At 39.5% G+C, this 16,577-nt stretch overlaps 2 pseudogenes; one reads left to right on the top strand and one right to left on the bottom strand.

Moving 5' to 3' along the window:
* LOC134334891 (uncharacterized) overlaps nucleotides 1-16,577 on the top strand; it is a 759,100-nt pseudogene that overhangs the window by 278,410 nt on the left and 464,113 nt on the right.
* The window catches only part of LOC134300421 (uncharacterized), a 331,197-nt pseudogene that overhangs the window by 92,507 nt on the left and 222,113 nt on the right, over nucleotides 1-16,577 (bottom strand).

Below are 16,577 nucleotides of genomic sequence, written 5' to 3'. Positions count from 1 at the left end.
TTGGCTTTCTTGCAAATTCTGCAGGAATGTACCCATACAAAGCACAAAGCTTTTTAGATAATTGTGATGTTAAATGACCTGACAAACGGCTTTTTAGTGGACCTTTACTTCCTGTCCAGAGTTCAAGTAATTTTCTCATTACCCCTAAGCAGATAAGATGCATGTAGTCAAGAGGGAATGCAGAAACCATGCCAATTCCAGTATCACAAAGGGGGGATGTTTCTTTATGATGGTCCTCATCTGACTGCAAAATAAAACTAGCATCAGTTCTTAAGCAGCAATTCATTTCTGGAAAGGTCATCTTATAGTTAACACACTCACCATGAACAACACATTTATCACACCCAGCGTAGCCAGTGTGAGATTTGATTCCCTTGATAAAGGCACGGGCAGGAGCATCACATATTACTGAGGTCACAGTAAGGAACAACCTCTTTCCTTTCACTGTGAAACCTGATTTCAGTACTTTTATCTCATCTACCAAATCCTTAAGGTATGCAGCTAGTGAATTTGGCTTGGAAATTCCACTGAAAACAGCTATCAAGAAGGGTTGTTTCATGTTAATAACCCTAATATAGGCCACAATTGTTCACCTGAAGATTTGAAGAGGGGAAGACCATCAAAATTCTATTGTAATTTCAGTGTGTGCCGATCTGGTATTTTGTCCCACAGTCTTTCATACATTCTAGAAACATAATTCAAAATTCCAAAATAATGAAAAGTGCCCCCGGCAACCCTCTCAATGTTGTAATTTCTTCTAGTATTGAGAAGGGTTCTGGCATCATTTGGCAAATCTGGATGGTGAATTCTCAAAATGGAAAGCAGTGCTGTTAGTGCCACTAGGGTTACACCAAATTCAAGTGCCCAGTCAACTAAACAGGACTTCAGACATTTACCCTCACGTTCCTCAGTTTTTTCATTTGCACCTGAATCCTCGTCATCACTGAAATCATGTTCACTATCATCAAAAACAAAACCAATAAATTCATTGCTGTTGTCTGATGAATCCTCTATTTTATCTAGGTCAGAAACCTCCATTTTATCTCCTGAAGAGGCATCCATTTCAACATTCACCTCTGTATAACAATTAGACTGAGAAGAGTTCATCAATATGTTTTCTCGTCCTGGACTGCTTGTAGCAATTTTGTGACCTTGGCTGATGATCTACGCCGGATGTTAGATGCTGCAGAGCAGTGTTCATAGTTTTCACTCATGTTTGAGATGTGAATAAGAGCAATGGAAGCCAATGGTGAAGACTACACATAAGCAGATGTGGCTCAGTGATGGTAGTGGACACTTGAATATCTACAAAAAATACAGGGGACAGCCTTTGGGTTATAAAATTATATACGATCAGCCATAACATTAAAACCACCTCCTTGTATGTATACTCTTTTTCTATCAGCTGCACTAACCATAGTAGCTTAGTAACTCTACAGTTGCAGACTGTCGTCCATCATTTCCTCTGCATACTTTGTTAGCCCCCTTTTACCTTATTCTTAAATGGTCAGGACCTCTACAGGACCACCTCAGAGCAGGTATTATAGGTGGTGGATCATTCTCAGCACTGCAGTGACACTGGTGTGGTGGTGGTGTGTTAGTGTGTGTTGTGCTGGTTTAAAAGGATCACACACACAGCAGTGTTGCTGGACTTTTTAAACAATGAGTCCACTTACTGTCCACTCTATTATACACACCTGCTTTGTTGGTCCACCTTGTGGATGTACAGTCAGAGATGGTAGGTCGTCTGTTGCCAGAGGTGGAAAAAGTACTAAAATATTGTACTCAAGTAAAAGTACTATTACTTTAATGAATTTTTATTTAAGTACGAGTAAAATTACTAGTCTAAAAATCTACTCAGGTAAAAAGTAACTCATTTAAATTGTACTCGTTACGAATAAACGTTACTTTTTTAACAGGAGAGGGTGACAAGTGGATATAAATCTCACAATAGTTGTTTTTTTATTTAAATATAATAGAAAAAACATGTTGATACATTTACAACATTTAAAGATGTGTAATGTGTCATTTTAGTACAGAGCAGTCCATAAAACTTTTTCAAACTGTATAACCACTAGTTTGTATACTTTTGACAACATCTTTTTTTTCTCATGTAAGTGTTGTTTGAATTGGATGATTGCTCATCATTGATATTAATATCGGGGCTGTATTATAGTTACAGTAGCGCCTCTCGCTGCCTGAACAAAAGAATTAAGAGCCATTTTTTTTGAACGGCTCTTTAAAAGGAACCGAGCCAAAAGATCTGACTCCCCATCGCAGAATTTACTGCAGCAGTTTCAGTAACGGATGTTATTTAAAATGTAGCGAATTACAATTCCTAATACAAAACATACTCAAGTAAAAGTAAAATTACTGGTTGTAAAATCTACTTTAAAAAGTACAAGTACACAAAAAAAAGTACTCAATTACAGTAACTCGAGAAAATGTAATTCGTTACTTTCCACCTCTGTCTGTTGCTTATTATTGTATTACTATTATTGTTGTTGTTCTTGTTGCTTATTGTAGTTTTTAGGTTAACGTTATCCACGGTATTCAATGAGCTTCAATTATTTAGCAGCTGTTGTCTAATGCTAGAAACTGTTAGCCTTTTAGCTAACGTTACCTGAAGTGTTTCAGTTCAGACTACCAGTTAACCTGAAACTCACTAGATAACATTACCTAACAGTTCCAATTTCCAAATTGCTTTCTATCTTAATCCAAAACTCATTAATAGACTTTCTGCTTACATTTTACTAAGTAAAAAGTTTATTTACCTCACACGAACGAACGATTCCTCTTTTTTAACGGCTCGCGTCGCACTGTTGCTATGGTGACACTGTTCTGCCGTTCTCTACTGTTCTCTCAATCAGAGACTGGACGCTGGGCCACAGCCGGACAACCAGCGTCGGAGCGCACGCGTTTCTACGAGCCCCAGCCAAACCCAGCTGTGGTAACAACTGGGCCGGATCTGGCTACATTGATTCTGGCCGATTCTGACACTCGGCCGACTGTGCCGATAGAAAAGTGGGAACGGGGCCAGAAGATTGTGCTAGCTGGGATGCCTTATCTGTAATTTAAGGTCAACTCTAAATACATTTTGTTTGCATAACCTACCGCACCATTGCAATAGTATACTAATTCAAAAATTTATTTAATATTTACAGACATCCCAAGTTGCGAAAACTCATTTCCGGGAGGTACCCAAATTCTTTCTAGTGTGAATGCGCTGGTGTTTTTTGAGATCACCCTGATGATTAAAGCTGCTCCCACACTGTGAGCACTGATAAGGTTTCTCTCCAGTGTGAATGCGTTGGTGTCTTTTGAGATGACTCCAATCTGTGAAACTTTTCCCACACTGTGAGCACTGATACGGTTTCTCTCCAGTGTGATTGCGTTGGTGTATTTTGAGATGACTCCAATCCGTGAAACTTTTCCCACACTGTGAGCACTGATATGGTTTCTCTCCAGTGTGAATGCGCTGGTGTATCTTGAGAGCACTCTGATCATTAAAACTCTTTCCACACTGTGAACACTGATACGGTTTCTCTCCAGTGTGAATGCGCTGGTGTCTTTTTAGATGACTCTGATCCGTGAAACTTTTCCCACACTGTGAGCACTGATACGGTTTCTCTCCAGTGTGAATGCGCTGGTGTATTTTGAGATAACTTTGATGACTAAAACTCTTCCCACACTGTGAGCACTGATACGGTTTCTCTCCAGTATGAATGCGCTGGTGTTTTTTTAGATCACCCTGATAATTAAAGCTCTTCCCACACTGTGAGCACTGATACGGTTTCTCTCCAGTGTGAATGCGCTGGTGTATTTTGAGATAACTTTGATGACTAAAACTCTTCCCACACTGTGAGCACTGATACGGTTTCTCTCCAGTATGAATGCGCTGGTGTCTTTTGAGATCACCCTGATGATTAAAGCTCTTCCCACACTGTGAGCACTGATACGGTTTCTCTCCAGTGTGAATGCGCTGGTGTAGTTTAAGAGCACTGGGAGAACTAAAGCTCTTCCCACACTGGGAGCAGACGTTCCTTCTGTTCTGTTCTCTGGTGAGAGAGCTGTTAATGCTGACAGCACCAGAGGACGTCTGCTGATCACTGGAGCTTCTGGTGGGCGTCAGATCCTCATGTTCAGTCTTAATCTTCACCAGGGTCTCATATTTGACACTGTGGGGGGTCTTGATGTGTTTGTGGAGATGATTTTGGGTTGTACAGGAACGTGGACTCGAGGAGCAGCAGAAATCCTTGTTCAATCCTGAAGAAGAAAAACACAAGCTGCTCTTGTAACACAATCAATTACAAACATCACAATAAACACAGAGCAGATCAAATGATTTTCAAAGCTAAAAGTGAAGAGGACCAAAGACACGGTACTGAGTGAGTATAGAGTGAGATAAAGAGTAAATAACCTCAGCACTTTTACTTTCAATATAGCAACAGAACATATTCACTCTTTTACACGCCTCAGTTATTTACTGGATTATATTATTAATATTATAAATATCATTATTATTATTATCATTACTGATGATAGAAACATTCTGACAGATGAACCATTAATAAATAAAACAGGTTTCATTGCTCAAGATTTGAAACATTCTTACTGAGATCATCTTCATCTTCAGGTTCCTCCTTCTTCTGAGGCAGGACACCTCCAAGTGATTGGTACACTGAGGAGAGGTGTCTATCAGAGGTGATGAGTTCCAGAGGGATTAATGATACTTCACCTGAAATGACATCAACATGTGAAGAAAGCTCAACAACTGGGACTAGTGTAGGGAGGCGTGTTGTTGTTGTTTTAATGATATAATAAATCTTAGTTCCATTAAAAACTTGAGTCCAGACTGGAGTGAAGCAGCACTTCTCCACAGGACAGAACCATACAGGACAGATTCTGATCCACTATCCACTAATTACTGACCCCAGTACTGACCATCCTGTTCTGTACCACACTGTCTGGTGGAAAAAGCAAGATTCAAGATTCAAGATTTACTTTCTTGTCATTTTACTGCACACCGAAGTGTACAGAAAAAACGAGATTACGTGCATTGGTTCACGTTAAAAAATAAGAAATATATATATATAGAATAGTAATAGAATAGTAAAGTTAAATAATAGTAATAATAATAATACTGACATTACAAAAATTGTACATTGTAGTTAAAGTATTGCACATGCAGAAAAATTCACAGTGGTTATACATAATGATAATTATTGCACATTTTGTTATTGCACATTTTGTTCCTGCTTGTTAAGATTTAAGGATATTGCACATGTTATACCCATAGATGAAAATATTTTTCAGATTTTGGTTAATTTATTCTGTTCAGAAGTCTGATGGCAGTTGGGTAGAAACTACTTCTGAACCGGTCCGTGTTGCAGCGTAGACTACTGTACCTTTTACCCGAGGGCAGAAGGGTGAACAGTCTGTGACAGGGGTGAGTGGAGTCACTAATGATGCTCCTGGCTTTTAACAAGAGGTGCTTTTGAGCCAGATCCTCAATAGGTGGAAGTCTGGCCCCTATGGTCTTTTCTGCTGTCCTAACCACTCTCCTGAGGGCCTTTTTTTCTGAGATGTTACAACTCTCATACCAGAGAGAGATGTTGCTGGTTAAAACACTCTCTACTATGCCTCTGTAGAAAGTGGTGAGGATGGGTGGACTGAGATGGGCCCTCCTCAATCGGTGTAAGAAATGCAATCGCTGGTGAGCTTTTTTGACCAGAGAGGAGGTGTGCAAGGACCAGGTCAGGTTGTCCATAACGTGAACCCCTAAGAACTTCGTGTTCTGGACAATTTCAACCGGCGTGCCATTGATGTAGGTCGGGGTGTGAATGGGCTGTTTTTTCCTGAAGTCAATCACCATCTCTTTGGTTTTATCAACATTCAGGACAAGGTTGTTATTGCCGCACCATTCCACAAAGAGTCTCACCTCCTCTCTGTATACAGTCTCGTTGTTGTCCAGAATCCCACAACTGTTGTGTCATCTGCATACTTTATTATGTGATTTGTGTTGGACTTAGCACGACAGTCATGGGTCATCAGAGTAAACAGTAGAGGGCTCAGCACACATCCTTGTGGAGATCCTGTAGACAGTGAGACCGTGGTTGATGTGTTGTTGCCTACATGCACAAACTGAGGCCTGTCTGTGAGAAAATCCAGAATTCAGTTGCACAGTGTGGTGTTTAGTCCCAGTGTTCCCAGTTTGCTGGCCAGTTTGCTGGGATTATTGTGTTAAAAGCCGAACTGAAGTCGACAAACAGCATCCGTACATGTGAGTTCCTTTTCTCCAGGTGCTCCAGGCTTAGATGAGGAGCAGTTGAAATTGCGTCATCAGTAGACCGGCAAGGGTGGTAGGCAAACTGAAAAGGATCAAGTGATGGAGGTAGGACAGATGTTATATGGTTCTTGACTAGTCTTTCAAAACACTTCATTATTATGGGGGTGAGTGCTACTGGTCGAAAGTCATTTAGACTAGTTACTGTGGAAAAGTGCTACATTGTTCCATATGTACTTACAGCAGAAATCTTCATCTTCAGATCCTTCATCTTTTATATCCATGGGGGCGATGTGTCCCACTTCTGCTGACTGCATTATTAAAGATCTAACATAAAGACACACACACATGGATGAATGGATGGATAGATGGATGGATAGACAGACAGAGCAGCACATATTTACACATATAATTGTGGCCAGTGATAGCTCAGTGGTTAAGGTACTGGACTAGTAAACAGAAGGTTGCCGGTTCAAGCCCCGCCACCACCAAGCTGCCACTGTTGGGCCCTTGAGCAAGACCCTTAACCCTCAATTGCTTATCGTGTTCCGCTCATTGTGAAAGTCACTTTGGATAAAAGAAAATGGATAAAAGCGTCTGCTAAATGCTGTAAATGTAATTGCTGTCTGTTTTTATTCATGGATCTGAAAATGTGACAAACACAGAAACAGAAACTGTACAGACACTGGAAACACAACAGTTAACAATGCTAAAACAGATCAGTGTTTCTATAAAACTATAAGAACTTTATGCTTTTCTACAAAACTTAATGTAAATAATGAATCGGTTCCGATCACTTGATTCGGTTCGCTGTATCGGCTCAGATGAATCATGTGTGTTTCATGTGCTGACAGTTAGTGTTAGCCAAGTTCCTCAGCGGTATTTAATTATAAACCTTCGTTTTATAATGAATTAGAATGTAGTTAAAAATAAAGTGTAATAAATGAATAATAAAAATACTTACAGACTCACTTCAGTACGAGCGCGTTCACTTCTTCTTCTTCTTGTTGTTTGTACTGAGGAAGCGCTTCCTGACAGACAGCAGCTCTACCGCCCCGCCCACATGACCCCACAACCAATCACAATCCAGCTGTGCAACTGTACAGCAGCACCTCAACCAATCAGGCAGCAGTGAATGAAATATTAAACAGTAAATAATAAACATTTGTACAATTTCTGGGTATTTATAACCGCCTCTACATTTACTGCATCTGCTTTAATGTCAGTTTGGTATGAAGTGGAAGATTGATGTTTATAATGACTTGTTAATAGGTGGTTCTTGTTAACACACGGTACATTATATTAGCGTATTACATAATGTGATATCATTAAGTAGTAGAGACAATATACAGTACAGAAAATTAAAGAGTTTTTTGTTTTGTTTTTTACATAAACTATAATCTCCCTTTTCTTTACTGAGGATTCATAATAATAATAATAATCATTTAGATTAAACACCCATGTGGCCTGATTCATAAGGTTTACCTGCACTGAATGAACAGATACAGTCATGTGAAAAAATTAGGACACCCCATTAAATAGGTAGCTCTTTATTAAGAAATGTTCACATATCAATGTCCAATCTTGCTTTTGTTTATTTCTGGAAAAGAAAGTGATTTAATTGCAATTAAACAACAAAAATTAACATTGTTTTACTCAAATGCATATTATAATGGAGGAAAAAGTTAGGACACCCTACCCTCTAGTGATAACTAGTGTTGCCCCCTTTGGCTGAAATAACTTCAGTGAGACGCTTCTTGTAGCCATCTACCAATCTCTGACATCGATCTGAAGAAAGTCCTCAACGCAGAATTATTTCAGCTGTGAGATGTTTGAGGGGTTTCTTGCATGTACAGCCCGTTTTAAGTCACTCCACAGCATCTCAATGGGATTAAGATCCGGACTTGACTTGGCCATTCCAGCACTCTCCACTTCTTAGTTTTCAGCCAGTCCTTGGTGGATTTACTGGTATGTTTTGGGTCATTGTCATGTTTCAGGGTCCAGTTCTGCTTCAGCTTTAGTAGAATTCATGGTGGATTCTATGATGGTGAGCTGGCCAGGTCCTGCTGCAGCAAAGCATCCCCAAACCATGACACTTCCACCTCCATGCTTCACAGTTGGTATGAGGTTCTTTTCTTGGTTAACGCCAAACATGTCTTCTGTTCTGGTGTCCAAATAATTCAATTTTAGACTCATCTGTCCAAAGAACATTATTCCAGAAGTCATGGTCTTTGTCTGCGTTCTCTCTGGCAAACTTCAGTCTGGCCTTAATGTTTTTCTTAGAGAGCAAAGGTTTCCTCCTTGCACACCTCCCATGAAAATTAAACTTGTGTAGTCTCTTTCTGATAGTTGAGTCATGCACTTTCACATCGACAGTAGCAAGAGCCTGCTGTAGGTCCTGTGATGAAATTGTAGTCCCAGACACGTAGTGAACTGTCAATAAGAAAAATCTTGAATCTTGAAAACATTCTGATAGATGAACTATTAATAAATAAAACATGTTTTATTGCTCACGATATAAATTCATCTTCATCATCAGGTTCCTCTTTCAGAGGCTGGAATCCTCCGTGCTGTTGGTACACTGAGGTGAGGTGTCCCTCAGGGATGAATGATACTTCACCTGGAATTCCATCAACATGTAAATGTAGGGCAATCATTACATACATTAAAAACTTGAGTCCAGACTGGAGTGAAGCAGCATTTCTCCACAAGACTGTACGGTACATTATCTACATTCTACTATTATAAGCACTGATTAGTGACCACACTACTTAACATACTGTACTGTACCACACTGTCATATTGCTCCATATGTACTTACTTTCATCTTCATCGTCTTCATTTTTTATTACTATCTTCAGGAATCCTTCATTTTCTACATCCACAGGGTTAATGTGTTCCTCTTCTGCTGATTGCATGTTTAAAAATCTAATAGACAGACAGACAGACAGACATGGATGGATGGATAGAACATCACATATTTACACAGTGCAACAGGTCAAATAAAATGTGATTATAAATGATTGCATTTAGCAGATGCTTTTATCCAAAGCGACTTACATTACAGTTACACTATACCAAGGGTCGGCAACCCGCGGCTCCGGGGCCGCATGCGGCTCATTCATCCTTGTACTGCGGCTCCGCGTGGCTTGGGAAAATAAATTATAAGTATTTAATTGAAGTGTATTTTATTCGTGTTAGTTCTTTTTTTAAATTGTAGTTCTAAATTGGAGGATTATTGTGATCTTTAATATTAAAATAAAATTTTATTTTATTATTTTTCGTCACTCAAAATAACCGTTCATGAACTATGTTAAAAACAAACACGGCCCAAGCCTCACAGACGGCAGCTTACAGTCCTGCGTAAAGATGAAAGTGACTTCGTGCAGCCCCGATTTGCAGACACTGTGTGCAGAGGTTTAGGAGCAGAAGTCCCATTAACCAGGTAAAATAAATATTTATGCAGATATTTTGCAAATATTTATTTTTCATTGTTTAGTGGCATTAGGGTTGGGCGGTATTGCAGATTTTCATACCGTCATACCGTCTTCAGAAAATACAGCGGTATACGGTATTACTGCGGGGAGGGGGGGGGGGCACTTTAGGGGGTACTCACAATATTTTAATGTTTTATTACAAAAAATTAAGCAATTAACGTCAAAACATTGCTTATTCTATCTGATCTAAAATAAATACGCATAAATGTAAATGCATCTGTATCAATTGCACTTTTAAACATATTAACATTTAGCCATTGTTATATCTCACTGCCCACACAAAACAGAATAATAGCAGGCTAAACAGTTCAGTATGTTTCAAAAGTTAACTGGTTAGTTTATAGTTATAGCTATTATTTAATTCATTCAAGTACAAACATTCAAGTGGTTTAATGAGAATGCTAGTTTTAATGTCACACCAGCTCGGTGCAAAACAACACGAGAACAGTAGGAAAAGGTCAATTCCAAAATCCTCCCTACACACTTGCTCCCTGCGCCCTATAGTGCACTTAACATTCTTAAAGGGCCAGACAATATATTTGTAATTCACAACACACTACTGGTGAGACGTTAGAAAACAACATTCTGTTTTCTTAAAATATTGCTTTTATTTAGAAAAAAATAGTTCTTACACAAGCAGGAAAAACTACGGCAGACACAAAAGTCAGAACAGGGGATCGAGCGTAACGTTATTTTTACTGTTTGCTCCTTATGCTCAACACTTGTGCTCAATTTACACTGAATATACAGTATATATTAAGTAAATACGTACTTGTCCACGCATGCACGCACTTCTGTTAATTTCCGGTTGAACTGATAAAAAATTTTGATTTCGGAAAATTAAAATACGAGCCGTTTCTCAGTTTCTGCTTGTTACCTCACAGCTAATGCTAGCCGTTGTGACTTTTCACTTGTCTCTCTGTGTTATCACACAGCGTGCACCCCACAACATCAGTGAGCTCCAACCGCCTACCACTCCCATCCCTCCCTTACTGTGGATGCGCGAATGTCCTAAAGTCTCAGTTTTCAGGGTAAACCTGAAGCAGAAATTTGGCTCTTCACATTTTTAAAATACCGTCACCATTTTTAAATACCGCGGTATACGGTAATACCGTCATACCGCCCAACCCTGGTGGCATAGTGGTTTTTTTTCCAATTTATTTTTTAAAATCAGGTCAAGGCTCCACCACACGCTCCGAAAGCCCAAAGGCGATATAAGGATGACGGCTCACGGCTAGGGCTGAAACGATTCCTCGAGTAAATCGATTACTAAAAATCATCGATTCAAATTTTTTGCATCGAGGAATTGTTTAATCCGCACAACCATATACAGCTCACGGTGTTTTACACGGACGACTTTCACTTTTGCGCAGCGTGTTTAACGCTGTGTGCAGGTGACGTGAAAAATCTGAGGGCTGCGTCCCAAATATCTTAAACATAAACAGAACTTAACAGGACTTAATCCGGGTTCTTTTTGCGGACAGTTTAATGAACACTACGTGATTGGACACGTTCGCTGCTCCTGCGAACTGAACGTATCGGTTTAGGACGCAGCCGAGATTTGATAGCGCGGACTGCAAAATATAGAGAGAAAATAGCGAACAGGAGGAGACTGGACAGAGAAAACCACAGAAAGTTTAAGATCATTTTAAGCTGATTAAACTAAAACTCAGTATAACATCCACACCATCAGAGCGTCGTGTTTACTTTACTCATGTTTACTGACTTTACTTTGTTTCAACCATGTTGGTTATTATTGAGTATTAAAGTTCTGTATTAATTATACTGGAATATAAATGTTATATCTGTTTTGTTAAAGGCCCTGTAAATGCTGAGTTACCATTTAAAATGTGTGTGTTAAAAAGGAACTGAACTTTAAGCAACCTAATCTTCTGAGAAATGAGCTGAAAAATAAGGAAGTACATCCAGGTGTTTCCTGTTCTGACTATGTAGAGAGTGTGAGAGACAGTTGAACAGGAAATCACTAGCCTTGCATTTCTGCTGTGTTAGATCCGGTCCTCTGAGTTTAGAGAAACTGAATGTATAGGTGTAGAGGGTTTTGAAATGGTTTTGCATGCAAGTGTTGTGTTCCAGACAGCAGTTGACAGTTGAGGAACACCAAGATGGAGTAACCACAGCACAGATGTTTCCCTGTTCCTCTTTATGAACTGTGAAGCTAACGGCATCAAGATATGACTTTGAGTGGTCAAGAAGAAGACAACACTCACTTCCTCTTTTTCTTAATAAAAAGGCTACACATGCCATAGATAGACACACTTCTGCATGCAGCTGTCTGTGTGTTTGTGTGTCCTGAGCTCAGTAATTACTTTTACCAATTTGTGTTTGAATTCTTAATAAATCGTCATTCTTAACTAATTAGTATTCGTCCTTCTTTCCTGGATAAAAGAACAAAAATCAGCAACCACCACAGGCTTTTATGAAGATTTAGGCAAACACACACATACATACACACACACACACACACACACACACACCAGATCTACCTCATCTAGAGACACAATCCTGACAGATTTTTATCCCCCTACAAACACCACAAAACCTCCCAACAAAATATTAAAGCTTTATGTTCTGCGTGAGCTGTAGCTGAAACTTTTAGTTTTGAAAGTTGCACAAATTACAGGCTTATGTTCATGTATTTTTGTTTATTATTATTTATGACTTGATGACCTGATGTTTCAGGTTGCCTGTTTACATTTTAAAAGTAAATTGATTTATTTGATTTGTTTTTGCATTTAAAATTTTTTAAACTGTCCTGTATGCAAGGAATAAAAATGCACAGTTTGGTTTAAGAAACATGTCTTATTTAATCTAATATGTATTTGTTTTTGCTCTTTGTTAAAGCAAAAGTATTTCTTATCCGATTACTCGATTAATGACTGGAATAATCGATAGAATACTCGATTTCAAAAATAATCGATAGTTGCAGCCCTACTCACGGCATTTATTGTTTGCTACATGGATAATTAAAGTTCAGCTTTTTAATTCACTTGAAAGAGACCTTCAAAATGTGTTAATTACATGAATACAATTTTATTTTCTCTGTAGCACTTCATGGATTTCATAAGCAACACACTATAGCTACAAAGCGTAAAGGTAAAAAAAAAAAAGAATATATACAGTGTTATCTTCATTTTAGATGTCAAAAAGTATTTGTGGCTCCCAGTGTTTTCTTTTCCGTGGAAACCGGGTCCAAATGGCTCTTTGGGTGTTAAAGGTTGCCGATCCCTGCACTATACAGTCTAAGCAATTGAGGGTTAAGGGCCTTGCTCATACAGTGGGGCCAAAAAGTATTTAGTCAGCCACTGATTGTGCAAGTTCTCCTACTTAGAAAGATGAGAGAGGTCTGTAATTTTCATCATACAGTGTATCACAAAAGTGAGTACACCCCTCACATTTCTGCAAATATTTCATTATATCTTTTCACGGGACAACACTATAGACATGAAACTTGGATATAACTTAGAGTAGTCAGTGTACAACTTGTATAGCAGTGTAGATTTACTGTCTTCTGAAAATAACTCAACACACAGCCATTAATGTCTAAATAGCTGGCAACATAAGTGAGTACACCCCACAGTGAACATGTCCAAATTGTGCCCAAATGTGTCGTTGTCCCTCCCTGGTATCATGTGTCAAGGTCCCAGGTGTAAATGGGGAGCAGGGCTGTTAAATTTGGTGTTTTGGGTACAATTATCTCATACTGGCCACTGGATATTCAACATGGCACCTCATGGCAAAGAACTCTCTGAGGATGTGAGAAATAGAATTGTTGCTCTCCACAAAGATGGCCTGGGCTATAAGAAGATTGCTAACACCCTGAAACTGAGCTACAGCATGGTGGCCAAGGTCATACAGCGGTTTTCCAGGACAGGTTCCACTCGGAACAGACTTCGCCAGGGTCGACCAAAGAAGTTGAGTCCACGTGTTCGGCGTCATATCCAGAGGTTGGCTTTAAAAAATAGACACATGAGTGCTGCCAGCATTGCTGCAGAGGTTGAAGACGTGGGAGGTCAGCCTGTCAGTGCTCAGACCAGACGCCGCACACTGCATCAACTCGGTCTGCATGGTCGTCATCCCAGAAGGAAGCTGACGCACAAGAAAGCCCGCAAACAGTTTGCTGCAGACAAGCAGTCCAAGAACATGGATTACTGGAATGCCCTGTGGTCTGACGAGACCAAGATAAACTTGTTTGGCTCAGATGGTGTCCAGCATGTGTGGCGGCGCCCTGGTGAGAAGTACCAAGACAACTGTATCTTGCCTACAGTCAAGCATGGTGGTGGTAGCATCATGGTCTTGGGCTGCATGAGTGTTGCTGGCACTGGGGAGCTGCAGTTCATTGAGGGAAACATGAATTCCAACATGTACTGTGACATTCTGAAACAGAGCATGATCCCCTCCCTTCGAAAACTGGGCCTCATGGCAGTTTTCCAACAGGATAACGACCCCAAACACAACCTCCAAGATGACAACTGCCTTGCTGAGGAAGCTGAAGGTAAAGATGATGGACTAAACCCAATTGAGCACCTGTGGCGCATCCTCAAGTGGAAGGTGGAGGAGTTCAAGGTGTCTAACATCCACCAGCTCCGTGATGTCATCATGGAGGAGTGGAAGAGGATTCCAGTAGCAACCTGTGCAGCTCTGGTGAATTCCATGCCCAGGAGGGTTAAGGCAGTGCTGGATAATAATGGTGGTCACACAAAATATTGACACTTTGGGCACAATTTGGACATGTTCACTGTGGGGTGTACTCACTTATGTTGCCAGCTATTTAGACATTAATGGCTGTGTGTTGAGTTATTTTCAGAAGACAGTAAATCTACACTGCTATACAAGTTGTACACTGACTACTCTAAGTTATATCCAAGTTTTATTTCTATAGTGTTGTCCCATGAAAAGATATAATAAAATATTTGCAGAAATGTGAGGGGTGTACTCACTTTTGTGATACACTGTAGGTACACTTCAACTATGAGAGACAAAATGAGAAAAAAAAAATCCAGGAAATCACATTGTAGGATTTTTAAAGAATTTATTTGTAAATTATGGTGGAAAATAAGTATTTGGTCAATAACAAACAAGCAAGATTTCTGACTCTCACAGACCTGTAACTTCTTCTTTAAGAAGCTCTTCTGTCCTCCACTCGTTAACTGTATTAATGGCACCTGTTTGACCTCGTTATCTGTATAAAAGACACCTGTCCACAGCCTCAAACAGTCAACCATGGCCAAGACCAAAGAGCTGTCGAAGGACACCAGGAAGAAAACTGTAGACCTGCACCAGGCTGGGAAGAGTGAATCTACAATAGGCAAGCAGGTTGGTGTGAATAAATCAAGTGTGGGAGCAATTGTAAGAAAAAGGGGACAGGACGACTGATCCGTGTTAAGGGAAGAATGAACGGGGCCATGCATCAGAATCAGAATCAGAATACTTTGTTGATCCCCGAGGGGAAATTTCAGATGTTACAGTTGCTCAGATTGTATATATGTATTAAGAATATATTAAAAGGTAAGAATATATTAAAAAGTAAAGTAAAGTAAAAACGCTCTTAAAATAAAGTGGCATTTTTTACTTGCAGTTGTTATTTTATTGAGTTCTGATAACGCACAAATTATAAGTGTTGTTTCAACACACTATAATGAATCACCTGAACTTAAGATATTTGGTTGAACAATAAAGAACAAAATTTAGCTTCTAGCAACTTAAAATACATACATTATACGACTTAATTTTAAAGTAGTGTTAGGATTTTCGGAACATAAAAAACGTAAATTCAATATGGGAAGTTTTACGACATTTTCCCACGTGGCCCTTTGTTCAAAATGGCGCCTACCATGTTCCCTTGGTAGGGTCCCTCCGAGGGGGGGGGGCGGAGCCTGGGCTTTTTAACACATTTCATTGGCTCCACCAGCAGTGAAGGAGGAGGAGCCTAGCTTAGTTTAAAAAACCGCGCGCTCAGACGCACGCAGCTCTCTTTTGCTGGTGATCATTAGAATTGCAGGAGAAAGGAGCGCCGATCGGCTTAGCTCTGACATATATTCACAGATCATTTCTTTCACTTAATAAAGTGTTTTTGAAGAGTACTTTCTGTATTCTCCGACTGCTTCTTCAGAGCCTCTCGACAAAAAGATTCGTCGTAACAGTAGTTTGAATTCGCCCCGCCCACACGGACAGAAACGGTCTGTGTTCTCAAGACGCCCTTTCTTCATTGTGGAGTGAGTTTTTCACAAGCAAGGTGAGCGTTCTAACCGTTACAAACATTTTTTGACTTATATATCTACAGATTTCACTTTTGTGATTTGAATAATTTGCCCGCTTTGCAGTTGAAGGTCGGCAGGCACAAACTACAAGAGCGAGAGAGCGGGAAAGAGAGAGTTTGAGTGCTATGCAAATTAGCTAGCTAGCTAGCTTTTCTTCAGAGTGGCATAGACCAACACACCATTTGGTGTTACATACTGAGTAAAACTTGACTTTTTCATGGATTAAAATATTTCCATTGACATAAAATTTCCCTGGTGAGCTATTAAAAACTTATTTTTTGTCTAGTCTTTTTTACGATGTTTGTGTAGCAAAAGTAGCCAACAACTATGCTAAGGTTGGCTAGCTAATTATTACGTGTTTGCGTTCTAGGTAAAAATAAACTAAACAATAAACATTACTCATTTGTTTAATGCATATCATTTTTCAAATACTGATTTTACAGACTGATATGTGGAATTTGTTTTTTCATAGTTTTTATTGTTGTCCACTAATGGGATTTGTTAAAAGTAGATGTG

Source organism: Trichomycterus rosablanca, chromosome 2, assembly GCF_030014385.1.
Source record: "Trichomycterus rosablanca isolate fTriRos1 chromosome 2, fTriRos1.hap1, whole genome shotgun sequence".
Classification (NCBI taxonomy): domain Eukaryota; kingdom Metazoa; phylum Chordata; class Actinopteri; order Siluriformes; family Trichomycteridae; genus Trichomycterus; species Trichomycterus rosablanca.
Note: the sequence above shows the minus strand (reverse complement) of the source record. Positions and strands in the feature narration are given on the sequence as shown.